The sequence below is a fragment of the Mobula birostris genome, chromosome 3 (assembly GCF_030028105.1).
Source record: "Mobula birostris isolate sMobBir1 chromosome 3, sMobBir1.hap1, whole genome shotgun sequence".
Classification (NCBI taxonomy): domain Eukaryota; kingdom Metazoa; phylum Chordata; class Chondrichthyes; order Myliobatiformes; family Myliobatidae; genus Mobula; species Mobula birostris.
In genome coordinates, this window is record NC_092372.1 from 191,694,851 (window position 1) to 191,716,494 (window position 21,644).

Below are 21,644 nucleotides of genomic sequence, written 5' to 3' on the forward strand. Positions count from 1 at the left end.
GGAATGTGTGCCCCCAGGACACCTGGCCATTCCCTCACTGGGTCTCTCCACTTAGCCATCTGGGGGGGCTTACTCTGAGGGTTTTCCCCCATCCTTCACACTCCTGCCTGAAGTGTCCCTCTTCACTACAGTTATAACAGACAATAACAGCTGCTCCCCTTCTCGCGGGACCCTGTTCACTAGCAGCCCTCTGCTTAGTCCTTCCCCTTTGGGGTCCAATTTCCTGCCGACTTTATTGTACCGGTTGGTCACACCCACCAATAACAACCGGGACACCTAGGCCCTCAACTCTGCCACAAGCTCCTTCACCACTCCCCAGGGTGGGTTATCAGTGGTCACCTCAGCCAAGGGGACCACTACCAAGGACAGTACCCTGCTGATGAAGGTGTCCCTTACCTCCTTCACATTCTCCTCCCCTCTTAGCTCACTGATCAGCTCAACAAACTTGGGGGTGGGGGGAGGAGCTCTTACGGGACATGTGGAGACCCCAAGCGATCAGGTTCTGTGACTGGGCACCTTTCACCACTTGGTCCATTCTCAGTCGATTCACTTCAGCCGTTTGAACGATCACCCCCCCAATGCCACAAGCATCTCAGCTACCTCTCTAGCCGAAAAACGTAGGCGGAAAGTTTATTCCCCCTTCTCCTGAAACATGTTCTAAAACCGCGTCATAAACTCCATTGGGGTTCCCGTCACACCAAAAGCATTTTCTAGTGCTTGCATGTCGCCGACAGAGATAGCAAAGGGGCTCTGTGTCTTTAAGGATCTCACTACATCAGCAGCTGGCCCCTTCAAACTCTCTACCAATCCCAACTCTTTATGTCATCAGAGCACCACCACTCATCCAGCATCTGAGAGGTCTGCTCTGCCGAAGTCTCACACTCCTCTTCACCTTTAGGGGTGGGCTTCATTCCCGAGAACATGCTGAGCCTATGAGAGCAGGGACTTTGATCCTGGGCATTTTTTCATTTATTTGGGAGGTAGGGGCTGCTACTAACTCAGAATGCTTACCCTTCATTAGACCTTCTACATCAGACCAATCCTTCCCCCTCGCTCCGCAGAAACAAATCCCTGCAGTGTCCATAACCACATACCTTAATCACTTTACCAGACAACAGTTTAACACCAGCTTAACCACACAAGCTATCCGATCAATGCTCAGGGAAATCACACAGCATCCACCGAAATTGATCCCCGACAGGACTCCACAAATGAAACACCGCTGGTTTCCTTGGCTGTGCAGGTCTAGGAAAGACACACTCCTGTCCCACCAGACCCGTGAGATTGAGACGGCTCTCCCACCCCAAACCCTGGTTTATGTGGATGTTGTGTAATTTACCACCCTGTTACAACTCAGTGCCAAGAAATAAGAGACAGCACACTGCATATAACGAATAGAATTAAATATTTATGAAACTTACTTAACTAAAGGGTTAGTAAAGTAAAGAAAGAAAAAACAAAAAGGGCCCATTATAATTAAACAGTCAAATGTGCACAAATTGGGTCTCATCTTGAACTTCTCTGTCACTCATGCGCTGGGTCCTCAGTCCGCACGAAAGCACACACCACCTTCCAAATATCACTCGCAATCCATCTCAAACAAACAGGTCTCTCACTGTGTCGCATCCTACAACCGGTTCTCCCCAGCGTCTTCTCTCTTCACCTCCCTCCAAACAAAAGCCCCAAGACCAACCTTAGTGTCCCTCACCAAAAAACCCTCCCCCAGTTCCACCATCCTAATTGGATGGCACATATTCATCACCCGTCATCTTCAACAATAGACTGCTCTTACAGAACTGCTAATAGTATAATAGTAAAGATGTGAACCAGGGCATTATAATTCAAAACAGGGATGCAACAATGGAACTTGAGGGGAAAGAACCTGGGGGATAAGTTGTTTTTCTAAACTACATGGAGCAATTGATATCTGGAATTTGCTGCTTAAGGAGGAGGAGGAGGAAGAATCAGATGAAATCACTACCCTGAAGGGGCATTTATACAGGTACTTGAATAGCCCATATAATAGAAGGATTCAGACTTAATATAGGTGTAGCACCCCTGGCCACCCCCAGGGTTGCTCGGTTCGCTGTTGGCTGGGGAAACAGCCCTCGGCCCCGCCAAACTGGGTAATTAGTTTGTGTGGATGCTGTGTGATGTACCCCACCCCGCCTAAATAACAGACAATACACCAGATACAATTAGATGACTTACAGTTTATAGATATTACTGGAACTATATAATTAATAGAGAAGAAAATATAAAAGTAAAATAAAAGGCGCCACACTTATCAAAGTTCAATCTCTTTGTGCACAAACAGTTGGAGCTCAGGACCCTTCTTCTTCACCCTGCGACCCCTCGGACCACCTTGACCGGCTGCCTGGGACCAACAACGGTGGTCGACCAGACGCTCCACACGAGTCCGTCTCCATCTCCTCTCCTCGCCGAACGCCCTCCTCGGGGTCCAACCCTGTTAGCGGACTCACAGCACCTGGTCCATCCTCTGTCTCTCTCTCCCGCCTTCTGCCCCAAAACCCCGCGCATACAGCATCTTTAAATACACCAAAAGCATAACTATCCCAATTGGTTCATAACATATTCTTATCACACTCTAGACCAAAACAAGCTGCTAGCGCAAAAACTTAGCGTTTAACATAACAGAGAAGCATTCCCAAGTAGACATAACAAAGAAGCCATTTTAATGAGCCTACGCAGTAACATAAGAGACAAAACCCCCTTACATAGGCAATGAGATAAAGGTGTATGGACATAATCAATGTGGACGCAGTGGGCTGAATGATGCATTACTATGCTGCAAGACTATGACTCAACATCATAAGACAATATTCCACATAAAGCACACAAAGGATCCCTCAGCCAAATTTCAATGCTCACTAAATAATATGAACGAGTTACTCACTGAGTTTAAGTCATTATAGATTCAGGGCTATGTGTGCTAACCAAAACACTAAACCACAGGAATTTTTTTTAAAAAATCATTATTCTACAAAGACTGAGGAAAAAAAATACCGTCACATTGTGGCTAACCATTTTAATTCCTATCCCCAACCCCCTTCCGACACATTGCTCCATATTGCCATAGTGAGGCCACTCTCAGGATGGAGGAGCAACACCTCATATCTCATCTAGGTGGCCTCCAACCTGATGGCATGAATATCGATTTCTTCTTCCAGTAATTTATTTTTCCCTCCACCCCCCACCTTTTTCCATTACCCACTGGCTTCTTATGACTTCTCATCTGCATGTCACCACCCCATCGTGCCCCTCCTTTTTCCCTTTCTCCAATGGTCTACTCTCATCAGATTTCTTCTTCTCCAACCCTTTAGCTTTCCAACCCAGCTGGCTTCATCCTTCACTTTCTAACATATTCCTTCCCCTCCCCTTCTGCCTTACCCGCGCCCCCCCCGTCCTTTCCTGCCCTGAAAGATCTCAGCCTAAAATGTCAACTGTTTATTCCTTTCCTTAGATGCTGCCTGACCAGCTGTTCCTCCAATGTTTTGTATGCAGAACTCTGGATTTCCAACATGTGCAGAATCTCATGTTTATAAATAGCTCATATTTTAATTGTGTTTTTCAGACAAAGTATAAACAGCAACTACTTCAATTAAGTCACTATTTAATGCAAGTTACAATGGTAGATACTGTACCTGATAATGTGGATGAAACACCACAGAATATATAAACTTTGAGATGAAGAACAAGCAAGCTTCTTCTGGATTCCAAGCTTCTGCCTTAATATCAGCCCTGAAGGGAAATGAAGAAATACTTTGAGCCGCTTATTGCTAGAGCCTAAATTATAACACTACATCAAAATAACTGATTACATTTGGTACCTGGAAACAGAAGTCTTAATAAAACAACGCTGACTACTTCTTTTTCCACCAGAATTTCAAGATAGTCAGTTTCAGGTTAAACTTTGAAACCGTTGCATTTAATTTCCTAAAAATAGTGCATTACAAACCTGGAACCTATGACTATTGCCTTTCCAGGGTTATCTGGTTGATATCAAGACAAATGCTGTCACTAATTTTATGTTTCTTTCATAAATCTGCAGTACACGTAACTAACTGTCAAGCACAATCATGTGAAAAAAGTAACTTGGCATTTGAAAGGGGACACAAGATTGCAGCCATCAAGACTCTATTTAACAAATTCAGATGGGTCTCTTTTTTCGTCTGCATGGAAATGGCTTTTTTCTTGCTTCAATTTGTTTCATTTCTCTAAAACCTGACAATTTTAAAAAATGCATTACCCGAACAAATTTGGTCTGTGATTTCTCACACTGTTCTCTCACTTTCCCCCACAAGCAATAAAAAACACTTCACTTCTTTTACTTGTCCTCGCACTTTTCCAACTTGAAGACCACTTGACCCAAAAGGTCAACTCCCTATTGATGCTCCCTGATCAGCGAAGTGCTTGCAGAACTGTCTGCTTACTTAAAAAAAATGCATCAATGCTTAAATTAGTTATTCCATTGCTTTACACAGATGGCTCCAATTTTAAGTTTATCCATCTCCTGCTTGGATTTTTTTTTTAATTGTTATTTGAAAAAATCCAAGCAGGAGATTGATATGCCTAAAAAAATTCTTTCTTGATTGCTGTTGTGACTGTGAATGGAGTCATTGGAGATGCTGAAGCTGGTTGAGAAAAAAAACTTTCAGTCATCAAAACAAGCTGGTATTCTCTAGAAACCCTCAACAGAATCCCCTGAATTTTAAATACATTAAGTTTTTATATTCTTAAGAACAAAAGTAGCAGAAATTTCAATAGCTAAAATGCCATTGTTTACTTGAGTATTTCAGAATGACAAATGAATCATAATCAGGTTTACTATATAATGGGAAATCAGCTGTTTTCTGGGTGCAGTACAGTGCCAAGACAAAACTACTATTAATTACAAAACATAGTACAAAAGGAGGAATAACGAGGAGGTAGTCACGGGTTTAATGACTGCTCAAAAATCTGAATACAGAAGGAAACTGTTTTTGAATCATTGAGTGTAGGTCTTCAGGCTTCTGTACCTCTGCCTTGAGGGTAGTAAAGAAGAGAGCAAGGATCCTTAGCGTTCGATGCTGCTGCCTTTGGGTACGCCTCTTGAAGATGTCTGTGATGGTAAAAGGTTGTGCTCATGACTAGCTGTGTCCACTATCCTCTGCAACTTCTTGTGATCCAAAGCACTAGAACCTCAAAACCAGGCTGTGATGCAACCAGTCAGAATGCTCTCCACAGTACATCTACAAAAGACTTTGGTGGCATACCAAACCTCCTCAAAATCAGAATTAAGTAGAACCACTTGCATACCTTCTTCTTGACCACATTAATGTGCTAGGTCCTGGATAGGTCTGCTGAGATGTTAACACCCTGAAACTTGAAGCTGCTCACCTTTTCCACCAGTGACCCCTCAATGAGGCCTCACTTTCAGGAAACCAAGTCCTTTGACTCCTAGATTTCTCTGTTACTCCTTAGGGCCTTATCATTCACTGTCATACAAAGTCCCATGCTTGTGTCTTCCCATAGTGCAAATCTCACACATCTGAATTAAACTCTAGCAACCTTCTTACAATCTAGAAATAATAAGTCCTGCTGTAAAAGGCAATACTGAAATGTTACACTTGGTTGCAGATGAGAAACTTAGAGAGCACACCAAGACACAATTACTGCTTCGCAACTTCCCATAACAAAAAAAAATTCCTCAAATAGTTCAAATCTGTTTAAAATAAAAATAGTTATTGATGACATTCCAGTATTTTTCCACATTTCTTTGCTGTAATTACCTTCATGTCAAATTAAATAAAATCTTAGTTCATTGTGCCTTTTACTTCATGAGAACTTTTCAATTGCTCTGCCTGTTGGAAGGCCAATAAAAATCCCTTATAGTTGAAAAGTGGCACAGCAAATCTCCAGATCCTTATAAAACCATTTTAAGAGTATCAACCTGAACTATCAACTTTCCATGGGTGCTACGAACATGCCATATCCTATACTGTACTTAGTGACATTTCTTTCTGAAAATACCAGACTTAATAAGTTTCCAATGCAATCTGTTGGTTAATACCAGCAAAGTAAAATAACCAATTTTTAGAGAGAGAAACATTTTTAAAATCATTGATATGCTTTGTTTACATACCAGAATTTTTCAAATTATCGATGTATTTCACAAATATATCAAGATGTTTCATTAACAGCAATGCAGCACATTGAGATTAAGTGCTGCCCCAAGGAAAAAATGAAGAACATTGTCAATTTGAGCTGATTTCTCAATGCTTTGCAGCTTCAGTAACCTACATGTGATGCAGGAATCAATGTAATTTTATAATTGAACCAACCTGTAATATATTTGTCTACAGAAATAAAATGACAACTGCATCAACTATGTATAACTGTTTAATTCTCAAGCAAGTCATTTAAAATGCCAACTGTTTAATTCTCAAGCAAGTCATTTAAAATGCAAGTCATTTAAAATACCAAGTGTGTTTAAATTATTAGGATACTTACCAAATCACTTGCCTTAACAGATATTTTCAAAGCTGTTGACCTTGAACACCAAGTAGGCTTGATCAAAACGCTGTGACTGAAAGTCGAGTCACATATTCCAAACACTTAAGACTGAATACTTCTTTGGAATTACTGGGAACCAAAATATTAAGAGTCCAGACAGAACTTCAAATTACGGACAATGAAAACAAAGCCAAATACTCAGTCCGTTAGCTGAATGGAATGCCTCATGATTAGCTGTCAACATCTATCCTCGATGGCTGATTCAAGAAAAACATGAGGCAGAGCAAAAAGGTCTCCAATGACACTGACAACCATAACTAAATTCCTTTAAGTCGCAATTTAGAGAAGCTGGGTCAAGGCTTTGAGTTACTAGTAAGTCACAGCTCCAGCTGTAGCATCATAGGTTTAGAGGCTCTCTTGTACTACAACAGCTAGATTATCTCAAAGCCTACCCAAAATCTACATGGGTTAATCCAAGAACATGACACACACCTGGCTTGGTACAGCCAGAAATGTGGTTTAAACTCAACAGCACTACAGACAGAGCAATAACACAACATAATCAGCTCTCCACTATACCACAACAGTAGACACAGAAACCACTATCAAGATGACCAAGGTGCGTCAACAGCAGTTCAGAGCTAATTTCAAACAGAGCATTGATAAGACCACTTTTTGAAAATTAGATACTGAAAATACAAGTTTCCCGAATAAAATAATCAAGTGAGTAAATATGGTGCAATGGAATCAAGGAGAGCAGCCTTGTGAAAGGAGAATATTTTAATGCACAGCATCTCTAAAATAATGAAAGTACCAAATATCAGTACTACTTTAAATAGTATAAATAATCAAGTTTAATTCCATCCTCCCCCAACACTGAATATTCAAACATGAGCAACACACATCAAAGTTGCTGGTGAACGCAGCAGGCCAGGCAGCATCTCTAGGAAGAGGTGCAGTCGACGTTTCAGGCCGAGACCCTTCGTCAGGACTAACTGAAGGAAGAGTGAGTAAGGGATTTGAAAGTTGGAGGGGGAGGGGGAGATCCAAAATGATAGGAGAAGACAGGAGGGGGAGGGATGGAGCCAAGAGCTGGACAGGTGATAGGCAAAAGGGATAAGAGAGGATCATGGGACAGGAGGTCCGGGAAGAAAGACTGGGGGGGGGGACCCAGAGGATGGGCAAGGGGTATATTCAGAGGGACAGAGGGAGAAAAAGGAGAGTGAGAGAAAGAATGTGTGTATAAAAATAAGTAACAGATGGGGTACGAGGGGGAGATGGGGCATTAGCGGAAGTTAGAGAAGTCAATGTTCACGCCATCAGGTTGGAGGCTACCCAGACGGAATATAAGGTGTTGTTCCTCCAACCTGAGTGTGGCTTCATCTTTACAGTAAAGGAGGCCGTGGATAGTCATGTCAGAATGGGAATGGATGTGGAATTAAAATGTGTGGCCACTGGGAGATCCTGCTTTCTCTGGCGGACAGAGCGTAGGTGTTCAGCAAAGCGGTCTCCCAGTCTGCGTCGGGTCTCGCCAATATATAAAAGGCCAGATCGGGAGCACCGGACGCAGTATATCACCCCAGCCAACTCACAGGTGAAGTGTTGCCTCACCTGGAAGGACTGTTTGGTGCCCTGAATGGTGGTAAGGGAGGAAGTGTAAGGGCATGTGTAGCATTTGTTCCGCTTACACGGATAAGTGCCAGGAGGGAGATCAGTGGGGAGGGATGGGGGGGACGAATGGACAAGGGAGTTGCGTAGGGAGCGATCCCTGCGGAATGCAGAGGGGGGGGGGGAGGGAAAGATGTACTTAGTGGTGGGATCCCATTGGAGGTGGCGGAAGTTACGGAGAATAATATGTTGGACCCGGAGGCTGGTGGGGTGGTAGGTGAGGACCAGGGGAACCCTATTCCTAGTGGGGTGGCGGGAGGATGGAGTAAGAGCAGATGTACGTGAAATAGGGGAGATGCGTTTAAGAGCAGAGTTGATAGTGGAGGAAGGGAAGCCCCTTTCTTTAAAAAAGGAAGACATCTCCCTCGTCCTAGAATGAAAAGCCTCATCCTAAGAGCAGATGCGGCGGAGATGGAGGAATTGTGAGAAGGGGATGGCGTTTTTGCAAGAGACAGGGTGAGAAGAGGAATAGTCCAGATAGCTGTGGGAGTCAGTAGGCTTACAGTAGGCATCAGTGGATAAGCTGTGTCCAGAGACAGAAAGATCTAGAAAGGGGAGGGAGGTGTCGGAAATGGACCAGGTAAATTTGAGGGCAGGGTGAAAGTTGGAGGCAAAGTTAATAAAGTCAACGAGCTCTGCATGCATGCAGGAAGCAGTGCCAATGCAGTCGTCAATGTAGCAAAGGAAAAGTGGGGGACAGATACCAGAATAGGCACGGAACATAGATTGTTCCACAAACCCAACAAAAAGGCAGGCATAGCTAGGACCCATACGGGTGCCCATAGCTACACCTTTAGTTTGGAGGAAGTGGAGGGAGCCAAAGGAGAAATTATTAAGGGTAAGGACTAATTCCGCTAGACGGAGCAGAGTGGTGGTACAGGGGAACTGATTAGGTCTGGAATCCAAAAAGTAGCGTAGAGCTTTGAGACCTTCCTGATGGGGGATGGAAGTATATAGGGACTGGACACCCATGGTGAAAATAAAGCGGTGGGGGCCAGGGAACCTAAAATCATCAAAAAGTTTAAGAGTGTGAGAAGTGTCACGAACATAAGTCGGAAGGAATTGAACAAGGGGGGATAAAACCGTGTCGAGGTATGCAGAAACGAGTTCGGTGGGGCAGGAGCAAGCTGAGACAATAGGTCGGCCAGGACAGGCAGGTTTGTGGATCTTGGGTAGGAGGTAGAAACGGGAAGTGCGAGGTGTGGGAACTACAAGGTTGGTAGCAGTGGATGGGAGATCCCCTGAGCGGATAAAGTCGGTGATGGTGTGGGAGACAATGGCCTGGTGCTCCTTAGTGGGGTCACGATCGAGGGGCAAATAAGAAGAGGTACCCGCGAGTTGTCGCTGTGCCTCGGCAAGGTAGAGGTCAGTACGCCAGACTACAACAGCACCCACCTTATCGGCGGGTTTAATAATAAGGTTAGGATTAGTGCGGAGGGAGTGGAGAGCAGAGCGTTCTGAAGGAGTGAGGTTGGAACGGGGACAAGGTGCGGTGAAGTCGAGACGGTTGATGTCCCGTCTGCAGTTAGCAATAAAGAGATCCAGAGCAGGCAGAAGACCAGAGCGGGGTGTCCATGAAGAAGAGGAGGGTTGAAGACAGGAGAAGGGGTCATCGGTGGGGGTGGAAGAGTCCTTGCCAAAGAAATGGGCGCGGAGACGGAGATGGCGGAAGAAAAGTTCCGCATCATGGCGAACACGGAACTCGCTGAGGTGTGGGCAAAGGGGGACAAAGGTGAGGCCCTTACTGAGGACAGAGCGTTCTGCCTCCGACAGTTGAAGGTCGGAGGGGATGGTAAAGACCCGGCATGGATGAGAGCTGGGATCAGAGGGGGGAAGGGGGAGGCTGGGGGTGTCAATGGAGAGGGGAGGGTTGGGGTGAGAGGAAGATGGAGCTTCTGAGGGCCCAGGAGCTGACGGTGGGATCTGAGGGCGACGGGATTGCAGAGTATTGGTGGGGGAACGGGAGATGGGAGTCACAATAGCAGCACATAAAGACCCGGCCTGGAGTTCAAGGCTGGCGTCGCAGTTGGTGGTTGCGCAATCACTTTGAATGTCTCCATGGTCGTTGCTGGAGTCCGGGTTTTAAATATGCCGTGGGGTGTTGGAGCCGGTGAGATCAATGGCAGAGGCCGCAATCTGAAGTTCATGCCTGCTAGTTTCATGGCCAGCAGGCTCTGGAGTCCGTAGGTGTAGGATCTTGCGATCTTTGCCTAACATGACAAAGTCAAAAAAACGGCGATTGCAGGCGTGAATCCGACCGAAGATGAAATAACGAGTAGAACCATTACAGATGGCGAAGAAAGTGTCCTGAAGGTGTGGAAGGGTCTGGGATAGGGACACCAAGTACCTCCTCATGGCGGAGACAGTCGCCTTCAGAGCTTGACGGGAGAAGCGGCAAGAGGCAGAGTCAATAAAATGTGAGTACCTGGGATCCTCAGAAGGTCCAAATTGAGAGGCTTGGAAACGAATCCTAAAGTCAACTGAAGTTGGCGACGGAGGCACGTTCCAAGAAAGGATATATGGCTGTGATAGCGAGTCTGAGTCAAAGTGTGGTCGAAAAGTTGAAGAGCCAAAGAAATTACAGAAATTCAAACATGACATTGTTTTTAAAGACGTAGTATACTTAAGTGATAGTTACAGGTAACTCAAAGAATTTTCTAAATTGTAACCAAACCCTCAAAGAATGTTTAACTACATAATTACCAGTTAAATTACTTAAGGATAGAGGAATTGAAGAACCAAGAAGAGAAATAATAGAAAATTTATTAACAGAATTAGCTTCTGAAGAAACCCAAACCGGACAGTCTTCACGATTAATGTAGTATAACCAAAACTTAAGGTAGCATATGTTGCCTGCCCAGTAGTAAAACTTAAAATTGGGTAGGGCTAATCCCCCATTTTTTTTTTTTTTTTTTTTTTTTTTTTTTAAGTTTTCTGAAGATGAACCTTGTTTAATTGGAGGGTTTTATTCTTCCGTAAGTAAGAAGGTAATAATCGAATCTAAAAGAGTCAAAAAAGGATTTAGGAATAAAAATAGGTAGGGCTTGGAATAAGTATAAAATTTAGGCAAAATATTCATTTTAATAGAATTGATACATCCAATCAGCAACAAAGAAAGGGGAGACCAATATGAAAGTACCTTCTTAACATACTCCTAAAGAGTGATAAAGTTTTCTTTAAAAATAAATTTATAATTCCTAGTAATTGTTCTACCCAAATAAGTAAATTGATTTCTTACAATTGTAAAAGGAAGGTCAGAGTTGACTGATACCAAATTATTCAAAGGAAAAAGTTCACTCTTATGAAGATTATGAAAATTCTTTGGGTTATTTAGTTTTTCACTCTCTAGTCCCATTTTTTCTAATTTTTTTTAAACCTTCTTTGACTGATGTATTTTTTAAAGAGTGGAATAGACTAGGTATTAAATGTTTTCAGGATCTGTTTGTAGGAGATAGTCTTTCCTCATTTGATCAACCATCTATTAAATATAATCTTCGTAAAGCTCACTTTAGATATTTACAAATTAGAGACTGGTTGCGTTCTCAACTTCATACATTTCCTAAATGTCCAGATAAGAATTTAACTGATACAATTTTTACTTTAAAACCTTTTCACAGTGGATCTATTTCTAATATCTATAGTATGTTGTTGGCAATGAGAAACATTCCGTTAGACAAAATTAAAAACCTCTGAGAACAAGACCTACAGATTTCAATTGATGAGGATACTTGGAATGAAATTTTTAAACTTGTTCACAACTCTTCGTTATGTGCGCATCACTCTCTTTTACAATTTAATGTAGTTCATAGAACCTATATGACTAAAGATAAGCTCTCTCGTTTTTACTCAGATTTTTCTCCATACTGTAATAGGTGTAATGTCCAAGAGGCCTCTCTAATTCATATGTTTTGGTCCTGCCTGTGGCTTGATAAATTTTGGAAGGAAGTATTTCAAACTTTCTGAGCTTTTTAAAGTAAACTTTAAATCCAACCCTCTGACTGCCTTGTTTGGCATTGTTGGAGGTAATGATTTTACTCTTAAGCCGAATGATTTGCATATCTTGGCTTTTACTTCTCTTTTAACCAGAAAAGTTTTGTTGCTTAAATGGGAAGATGCCGCTCTGCCCACTCATGCCCATGGGTTGACTGATATTATGTCATGTTTAAATCGAGAGAAGATTAGGTGTTCTATTTCTATATCTAGACAAGATTTTTTCACATTATGGGGACCTTTTTGGAACTACTTTCACAATTTTCAATTTGTTCAGCAATGATGATGGCTATTATATGTTTGAATTTACGACTATATGCCAGAGATTTTTTTTCTTTTCTTTTAACCAAACAGCATTTTTTTCCTTTTTTTTTGTTTTATGGGATTTTGATTTTGCTTTAGATTAGAATAAAATATACCTTTTCAATATTATGGTTAATTTACTATACATAGTTATGGGGCATTTCAATCTTGTTTCTGTTTCCATAATATCATAACATCAATAACTTATCCCTCAACGTCAGCAAGTCGAAGGAATTGGTTGTTGACTTCAGAAGGAGAAGCGGACCGCGCGGTGGCGCGCAAGTGGAACAGGTCAAAAGCTTTAAATTCCTCAGGGTCAATATCACAAATGACCTGACTTGGTCCAACCAAGCAGAATTCACTGCCAAGAAGGCCCACCAGCGCCTTTACCTCCTGAGAAAACTAAAGGAATTTGGCCTGTCCCCTAAAACCCTCAATAGATTTTATAGATGCACCGTAGAGAGCATTCTTCTAGGGTGCATCACAACCTGGTATGGAAGTTGTCCTGTCCAAGACCGAAAGAAGCTGCAGAAGATCGTGAACACGGCGCAGCACATCACACAAACCAATCTTCCATCCATGGACTCACTTTACACCGCACGCTGTTGGAGCAGTGCTGCCAGGATAATCAAGGACACGACCCACCCAGCCAAGACACTTTTCGCCCCTCTTCCTTCCGGGAGAAGGCTCAGGAGCTTGAAGACTCGTACGGCCAGATTTGGGAACAGCTTCTTTCAAACTGTGATAAGACTGCTGAATGGATCCTGACCCGGCTCTGGGCCATATCCTCCAAATATCCGGACCTGCCTCTCGGTTTTTTTGCACTACCTTACTTCCCATTTTTTAATTTTCTATTTATGATTTATAATTTAAAATTTTAATATTTACTAATTTTAACTATTTTTAATTTTTAATATTTAATATTTGTAATCCAGGGAGTGTGAAGCACAGAATCAAATATCGCTGTGATGATTGTACATTCCAGTACCAATTGTTTGGCGACAATATGTATTCATCTATGCAAGTAATAAAAATATTGAAAAGAAAGATAGTTACAGGTATAGAAAATATTCCTCACATGAGGCACAGCAGAACAGATTAATCAAAAGGATTTAATTACTGTGTAATAAAACCTTGGCACTCAACACAAGTAAGCACTGTCATTTTTAAACAGGCTTTATATTTCCAATTTGAATCTATTTACTTATTTACCATTCTTCATGACTTTGCATTCTGCTTTTTTGAAAGCAAACCTGAAACTTCTAATTAAAAAAACCTTAAATTAATTGACTTGAAAGCCCTTCAAAAATGTTCTGTGTATTGCACTCACAAAAATTCTATTCAGTTTAACAGCTTCTCTACTACAACACAAACCTAAAACAATATAACATTTGTGATACAACGGACATCCTTAATGTCAATTACCTGCCAAAAACAGAGGATCCCATTCAACAGCTTTATCTTAATTTCATTGATTCATTAGCAGCACCAAATACTGCAAAGCTTTTTGTCTGCTGCCAACAGAGCTTTCCCTGCCAGCAACAGTGCTTCAAATTCTTGTCAAGCCAAATCCAAGGTCAGCTTTATAAAGAACTTGTTTTAGCTGGAACGTTACTGCCAACAAAATTCTGACAAAAAAACATTTTTCCCAAAATGCAGACAAGGCAGTTCAAAGCAGCATGTGACCTTACAAAATTGTACATGATACTGCAAAACCAAAGGCTATGGAATCTAAGGGCTGTGGTATCATCTATGCAGATGATACCACAGTGGTGGGGTTCATCAGCAAAAATGATGAAACTATGTACAGGGAGGAGGTTAAACACCTAGACAGTTGGTGCAGGGATAACAACTTGATGCTTAATGTCACCAAAACCAAGGAGATGATCTTCGATTTCACACGGTCTCAGACTGAGCATCAGCGGCTCCATAGTGGAGAGAGTGGAAAACATCAAGTTCCTTGGGGTGCAGATCTTGGACAATCTCACCTGGTCCAGGAACACCACTGGGATTGTGAAACGGGCCCAGCAGAGATTGCACTTTCTGAGGAAGCTTAAACAAGCACCACTCCCCACTAACATCTTAACTACATTCTACAGAGGCGTGGTTGAGAGTGTGCTGACCTTTTGCATCACAACCTGGTACTCCAGCTGCAGTGCTGTCGACAAAAAAGCCTTGCAGAGGGTGGTTAGGGGAGCAGAGAAGGTTATTGGGGTCTCTCTGCCTTCTGCCCAAGACCTCTTTCAGAGTCGATGCCTCCAGAAGACACAGTACATCATTAAAGACTCCTCACACCCTCTCCATGAACTATTTGTTCTTCTGCCATCAGGCAAACGTTACAGGAGCATCAAAACTAAAACCACAAGGCTACTAAACAGCTTCCTCCCACAGGCAGTCAGACTGCTAAATAGTTGCTCCACCTGACTCTGCTTTGGACACTTTTAACTTGCACTGGACACTTATAACTGATTTTAACTGACATGTGGCTGTTATGTTTTACTATTTATTGTTATGTTTATTATTTATTACGTTTATTATTTATTGTTATGTTTATTATTTAGTGTTGCATTTGTTATGTTATGATTGCACTGCCCCTGAGAAACGCTCTCATTCTGCCCTGCAGAGCTGATGTATGGTTAGAATGACAATAAAGTTTTTTGAATCTTTGAATTCAAAGATTAAGCAACTCAAAGTTATCGCTCTCTGACAGCATGACAGAGAGAAAGCAGAGTTGGAATTCCACTGACACAATGGACATCAAGAGGAGAAAATGATTTTTTTTTAATTTAGATATCCAGTTCCCTAAAAAAAAATTGTTGAAGTCAGCCAAAACTCAAAAGTAAGGAAAGGCAGATCTTTTAAATACCAAGCATCCAACTTCATGTCAGAGGACACTGACGATAGATAGATAGACAGACAGACATACTTTATTGATCCCGAGGGAAATTGGGTTTTGCCAATATCCCCATTTGGGCAAATAGGCTATTTTCAAACAACATGGTAGAATTTGTAATAATTCACTGAAACAAGGACAAGGTAAAATGGTTTTTTATTGTCACATGTACTGAGATACAGTGAGAAATTCACTTTGCAAGCCACCCATACAGATTTCATTGTAACAGTGCTTTGAGGTAGTACAAGGGAAAGTAATAACACAATGTAAACTGAAGTGTTACAGTTATAGAGAAAGTGCAGTGAAAGACCATGACAAGGTATATTGAGGTGAACAGTCCATATTCTCTTACTAGGGGAATGTTCAATAGTTTTAAGACAGCAGGATGGATGCTGTCCTTGACGTTGCAGTACTTGCTTTGAGGTTTTTGGAACTTCTGCCTGATGGGAGGGGAGCAGACAATGTCTGAGGTGGTGGGGGCCTTCAACTATGTTGACTGCACTACCAAGCCAGCAGGAAATGTAAACGCCGCGATGTACTGAGCCATGTCCACAAATCTGCAGTTTTTTTTTGCAGTCTCTGGCAGAGAAGTTGCCATACTAGGAAGTGATGCATTTAATAGGATGCTTTCTGTGGTACATGAATAAAAAATTGGTGAGGATTTTTTTTAAGCCTCCTGAGGAAGTGGAGTTGCTAGTGTTTTATTTTTGCAATGGTATTTATATTGTACCACAACAGGCTACTAGGAACTTGAAGCTCTCAATCCTCTCAACATCAGCACTGATGATCCAAACAGGACCATTTACACCCTGAAGTCAATGATTAGCTCTTTTGCTTTGCTGATATTACAGGAAAAGATGTTGTCATGTCCCTCTTTCTTACAGTTGGACTGAGTTATTTGAAATTCAGCCCCATAGGCAGTATCACCTACAAACTTGTAAGTGAAGTTACAGCAGAATCTGGCAAAGCAGTCGTGATTATATAGGGAGTATTGTTTGGGCTGAGGGTGCAGCCTTGTGAAGCACTCGTGTTGAGAATAATCATGGTGGAGGTGTTGTTGCCTATCCTTACTGACTACAGTCTCTTAATCAGGAAGTTGAAGATCCAGTTACAATGGAGGCGTTAAGTCCCAGATCTAGGGAGTTTGGAGATGAGTTTGCTTGAAGGTGACATTGAAGGTGGCCCTGTAGTCAATAAATAAGTCAAACATAACTGTCTTTATGGTCAAAATACTCTAGAGAAGAATGTAGGACCAGAGAGATGGCATCCACGATGGACCTGTTTCAGTGGTAGGCATTTTGCAGTGGGTCAAGATTACCTAGGAGCCTGGGGTTAAACTATACCATGAGCAACTTCGAAGATATTGTATTTAAGGCACAATATCTTATTTTTTTCAGGCCTTAAAGCAGGTGAGAATTTCAAATGAAGTATAGAGAAGTTTAAAATGTCTGCAAGTTCCCCAGCCAGCTGGCCTGCACAGAATATGAAGTCAACGAGATGCACAATCTGGCTATAAAGGAGAGTGCTTCAGGCATCCTGCTTCAAGGCTGTTGATCACAAGAGTATAGCTAACTGGGTGCAGACTTCTTGTCAGCATTGTGTGGAATGTAGACTGCTATCAAGATTGCTGGTCAAAGAACACTGAGGCTATCTACAAGAAGGGTCAGAACCGTCTCTATTTCCTGAGGTCCTTTAGCATCTGCCGGACGATGCTGAGGATGTTCTACGAGCCTGTGGTGGCCAGTGCGATCATGTTTGCTGATGTGTGCTGGGGCAGCAGGCTGAGGGTAGCAGACACCAACAGAATCAACAAACTCATTCATAAGGCCAGTGATGTTGTGGGGATGGAACTGGACTCTCTGATGGTGGTGTCTGAAAAGAGGATGCTGTCCAAGTTGCATGCCATCTTGGACAATGTCTCCCATCCACTACGTAATGTACTGGTTGGGCACAGGAGTACATTCAGCCAGAGACTCATTCCACCGAGATGCAACACAGAGCATCATAGGAAGTCATTCCTGCCTGTGGCCATCAAACTTTACAACTCCTCCCTTGGAGGGTCTGACACCCTGAGCCAATAGGCTGGTCCTGGACTTATTTCCTGGCATAATTTACATATTGCTATTTAACTATTTAAGGTTTTATTACTATTTAATTATTTATGGTGCAACTGTAACGAAAAACAATTTCCCCCGGGATCAATAAAGTATGACTATGACTATTAAGTGGAGTTCCCTGGGAGGTAATACGGGGCAGCACTTCACTATTGGATATTACATATAGAAGCTGTACAGAAAGTGCATACCACCAGGTTCAAAGACAGCTTCTGTCAGAGTCTTCAACAGACTTCTCGTACAATAAGATGGACTCTTGGCCTCACAATCTACAGTACTGTACAAAAGTCTATGACACACACTAAAACATTCTGTAAAGCAAAGATGCCCAAGAATTTTGCACAGTATTGTACCTCATTATGATCTTGCACTTTATCATTTACCTACACTGCACTTTTTCAGTAGGTTTTACACTTTTTTCATTGTTACTGTTTTACCTTACTCTATCTCAACACACTGTATAATGATTTGATCTGTATTATCAGTATGGAAGACCAGCTTTTCACCTCCTCTTGGTGCAAGTGCCAATTATAAACCTATTGCAATATTACACAGTGGGAGAGCTTTGAATGATGGGTCATGAGTATGAGATAAGGAGAGGTAATGTAAAAGTGAAAGGCAGAGGAACTTCTTCCTGTGGAGGAAGGCAAATCCCAGGAATTATCCACTGGAAGGTTATAAAAGTTAAATCATTAAAATTATTTAAAGTATTTCAAAAGGCAGGTCAACTTTCAAAGTTCAAAGTAAATTTATTATCAAAATATATATATGCTACCATATACAACCCTAAGATTCATGTTCTTGCAGGCATGTTCAATAAATCCAATAATCCTAACAGAATCGATGAAAGACCGCACCAACAGGGCAGACAACCAGTGTATAAAAGACAAACAGTGCAAATACAAAAAAATTGATTAATATGCAATAAATATCAAGACATGAGATAAAGCATTCTTGAAAGTGAGTCCATGGGTTGTGAAACAGTTCAACGATGGGGCAAGTGAAGACTATGTAAAAGGAGTTAAGGCCAAGACCAGACCAACCACAGTCAAGGTACTAGAGGAGACAAACATCCTGCTGTTGTTCCCATTTTATGTTCAATACAGACCTGTTTTACAGCAATCAAAAGGCTTCTAATTTTCAGTTAGTAAGAAAGGCTATCACTTAATTATTGCCGAAAACAAGAAGTCCAACAGTTATAATAAGGAAGTGTAAAAAAATTGGACTAAATCGCTGATATTCATCAGAAGGACATTACAGACATTGAAATAGCAATATTTCACCCTCATGAAAAGTGAGATAATAGGCTTTAGCTTTCAATATTCAAATCTGGGTCTTTTTTAAAAAACAAGACCGATTTTCAAATGTTGAAGAGTGCAGGTACAAAACGAATAAGCCTGCAAATCCACTTTTTGAAGGACTAAGCTGGAAAACTGTCAAGAATGAAAACACATCTTATCTTCCGACTTAAGTCTCTCAATCGTGCCTGAAGTTTCATTAAAATTTAACTGCTTAGCATTTGCAGAGAAAAAGTGCAAGAAAAAATCTAAAATATGTTGCAACTCAAGTAATTTCAACACAAGCAGAACACAAATGCACGTCTCCTTACATGGGCTCTTTCAGAGATGCTTCAGACCCAAACACCACCTACATGTCCATTTTCCAACTCCACACAAAAATAATTTCTTTTTCATATATACTCCAGGAACGTTTCTGATATTGCATCTCTTTTCACTTCACCCATCAAGTCCTCTAACCTCCTGAATCCAACTGGTGGAGTGGTGCCGCAGCAACAACCTGGCACTCAACGTCAGTAAGACGAAAGAGTTGATTGTGGACTTCAGGAAGGGTAAGACAAAGGAATACATACCAATCTTCAGAGGGTTCACAAGTAGAGAAAGTGAGCAGTTTCAAGTTCCTGGCATCAAGATCTCTGAGGATCTAATCTGGTTCCAACATATTGATGTAGTAATAAAGAAGGTAAGACAGCAGCTATACTTCATTAGGAATTTGAAGAGATTTGGCATGTCAACAAATACACTCAAAAACTTCCTATAGATGTACCGCAGAGAGCATTCTGACAGGCTGTATCACTGTCTGGTATGGGGTGGGGGGCTACTGCACAGGACCAAAAGAAGGTGCAGAAGGTTGTAAATTTAGTCAGCTCCATCTTGGGTACGAGCCTACAAAGTACCCAGGACATCTTCAGAGCGTGGTGTCTCAGAAAGGCAGCGTCCATTATTAAGGACCTCCAGCACCCAGGGCATGCCCTTTTCTCACTGTTACCATCAGGTAGGAGATACAGAAGCCTGAAGGCACACACTCAGCGATTCAGGAACAGTTTCTTCCCCTCTGCCATCCGGTTCCTAGATGGACATTGAATCCTTCAACACTACCCCACTTTTTTTTTAAATATACAGTATTTCTGTTTTTTGCACATTTTTAAAAATCTATTCAATATACATATACTGTAATTGATTTACTTATTACTATTACTATTTTATTTTTCTCTTCTAGAGAAAATTTCCCTCAGGATTAATAAAGTATATCTATCTACCTATCTATTATGTATTGCATTGAACTGCTGCTGCTAAATTAACCAATTTCACATCACATGCCAATGATAGTAAACCTGATTTTGATTCCTCGTCTCAACTCTAGCAGGCCTCCTATCCTACCATCATCTCAGATAGAGGCCCTTCATGGATAAGCAGTTTTCTATTGTTCCTCTGTAGCACCCAAAGAGCTCATCTTAAAATGTGTTAGTTTCCTTTCAAGCACCAGTCACAAACACCACATTTTCATCTCATGAGGTAAAAACTCATGAAATAAAATGTGCCGCTAAAGGACATGAGGGAACCAGGTGAATGGTCAGGACAATCCAGTCAATTCATTGTTGTCATTATTAAATTATTGCAATTTGTGCAACTTCAGAATTAAGAAAAGGTTGTCTATTCCACAATTTCTCCGACACATTTTACCTCAGCTCATCTCCTGCTAAAACCAACCTCTACGCCTTTGCCAACTTTTAGTTCAGGTTCAAGTTCCAGTTTATTGTCATCAACCGCATACTGTAATGTATACCGCCAAACAAAACAATGTTCCTCAAGAAACAAGGTGCACAGAGTACGTACAACTCACACATAACAAAGTAATATTACCACAAATAATGAAATAAAATCCAAAATATTGACATTTAGTGCAAAGTGCTTTTACGCCAAAAAGTTTTTAAAAAATAACACCACTGGCACTTCATACATGGTGGCAGGGATTTTAAAGATCGGGAAGAGAAGGATCAACCGATTTTTTCAAAAATAAGCTCAATGAGAAAAATCCTACAAATATTTAAATTTAAACTACTTGAACAGAGTGAAGTATTTAACAATCACCAAGATTGCCTGAATATTAAACAGCAGAAAACCTACTTGACAAAGAGTGGGAAAACGAAATTTGTAAACTGATCCTTGGCCAGTCCAAGTTACAGAGAACAAGAAGCATTCACTAAAACTTTGATTCTCTGTTGCCTTAAACAATTAGGTCTGTCAAAAAAAAAAATGAACAGAGCCAGAGTCTGAATGAATTTATGACTAAAAAACTGGTTTTGAAATCCAAAAGTTGAAAACGTTATATGCACAATGTTCTGAGTACTTACCATTTCCACCTAAAGGCAAACAGAAAATCTCCCTGCAATGTATGTCAGTATTAAATATAAATGGAAACGTAAAGGATATCCCTGTCATAAAGTACGACATTCCCAACAATGGACTCAATTCCTAACAATACACAATGTCAGGTGTGGCTCATTTGGTAGCATTCTTGTCTTGAGTCGGAAAGTTCCGGGTTTAACCACAATTCCAACTTTTTTAAAAAAACGATCTAGACAGGCATTCAGTTTCTATTCTGCTGGCAGTACTGTTCTTGGATGAGATGTCCAACTAAGCCCCTTTACTTCAGTGAGTGAAAATGATCTTGTGTTATTTTCAAAAGAGATTTTTGAGCCAATATTTACCTCTCAATAAATATTACTAAAATTAATGATCCAGTTTCCCCATACTACTGTTTGAGGGAATTTGCTTCCTGCAAGCTGCAAAATGTTTGCTATTTTGCAACAATGACGATCCTGGGGCTTTTAAATGAAAATGACTGGCAATAAATCCAAG

At 41.3% G+C, this 21,644-nt stretch overlaps 1 protein-coding gene across 12 annotated transcripts in view; it reads right to left on the reverse strand.

The window, feature by feature from the left end:
* Positions 1-21,644, reverse strand: part of mpp7a (MAGUK p55 scaffold protein 7a) — a 515,701-nt gene that overhangs the window by 394,796 nt on the left and 99,261 nt on the right. For 10 of the 12 annotated variants that reach the window (XM_072253895.1, XM_072253897.1, XM_072253899.1 and 7 more), the window contains one exon: positions 3,666-3,762. The exons of the other annotated variants lie outside the window; for them this stretch is intronic. The gene's annotated coding sequence lies outside the window, so the exon portion shown is untranslated. The remainder of the gene's footprint in view (positions 1-3,665; positions 3,763-21,644) is intronic. 12 annotated transcript variants of the gene reach the window in all.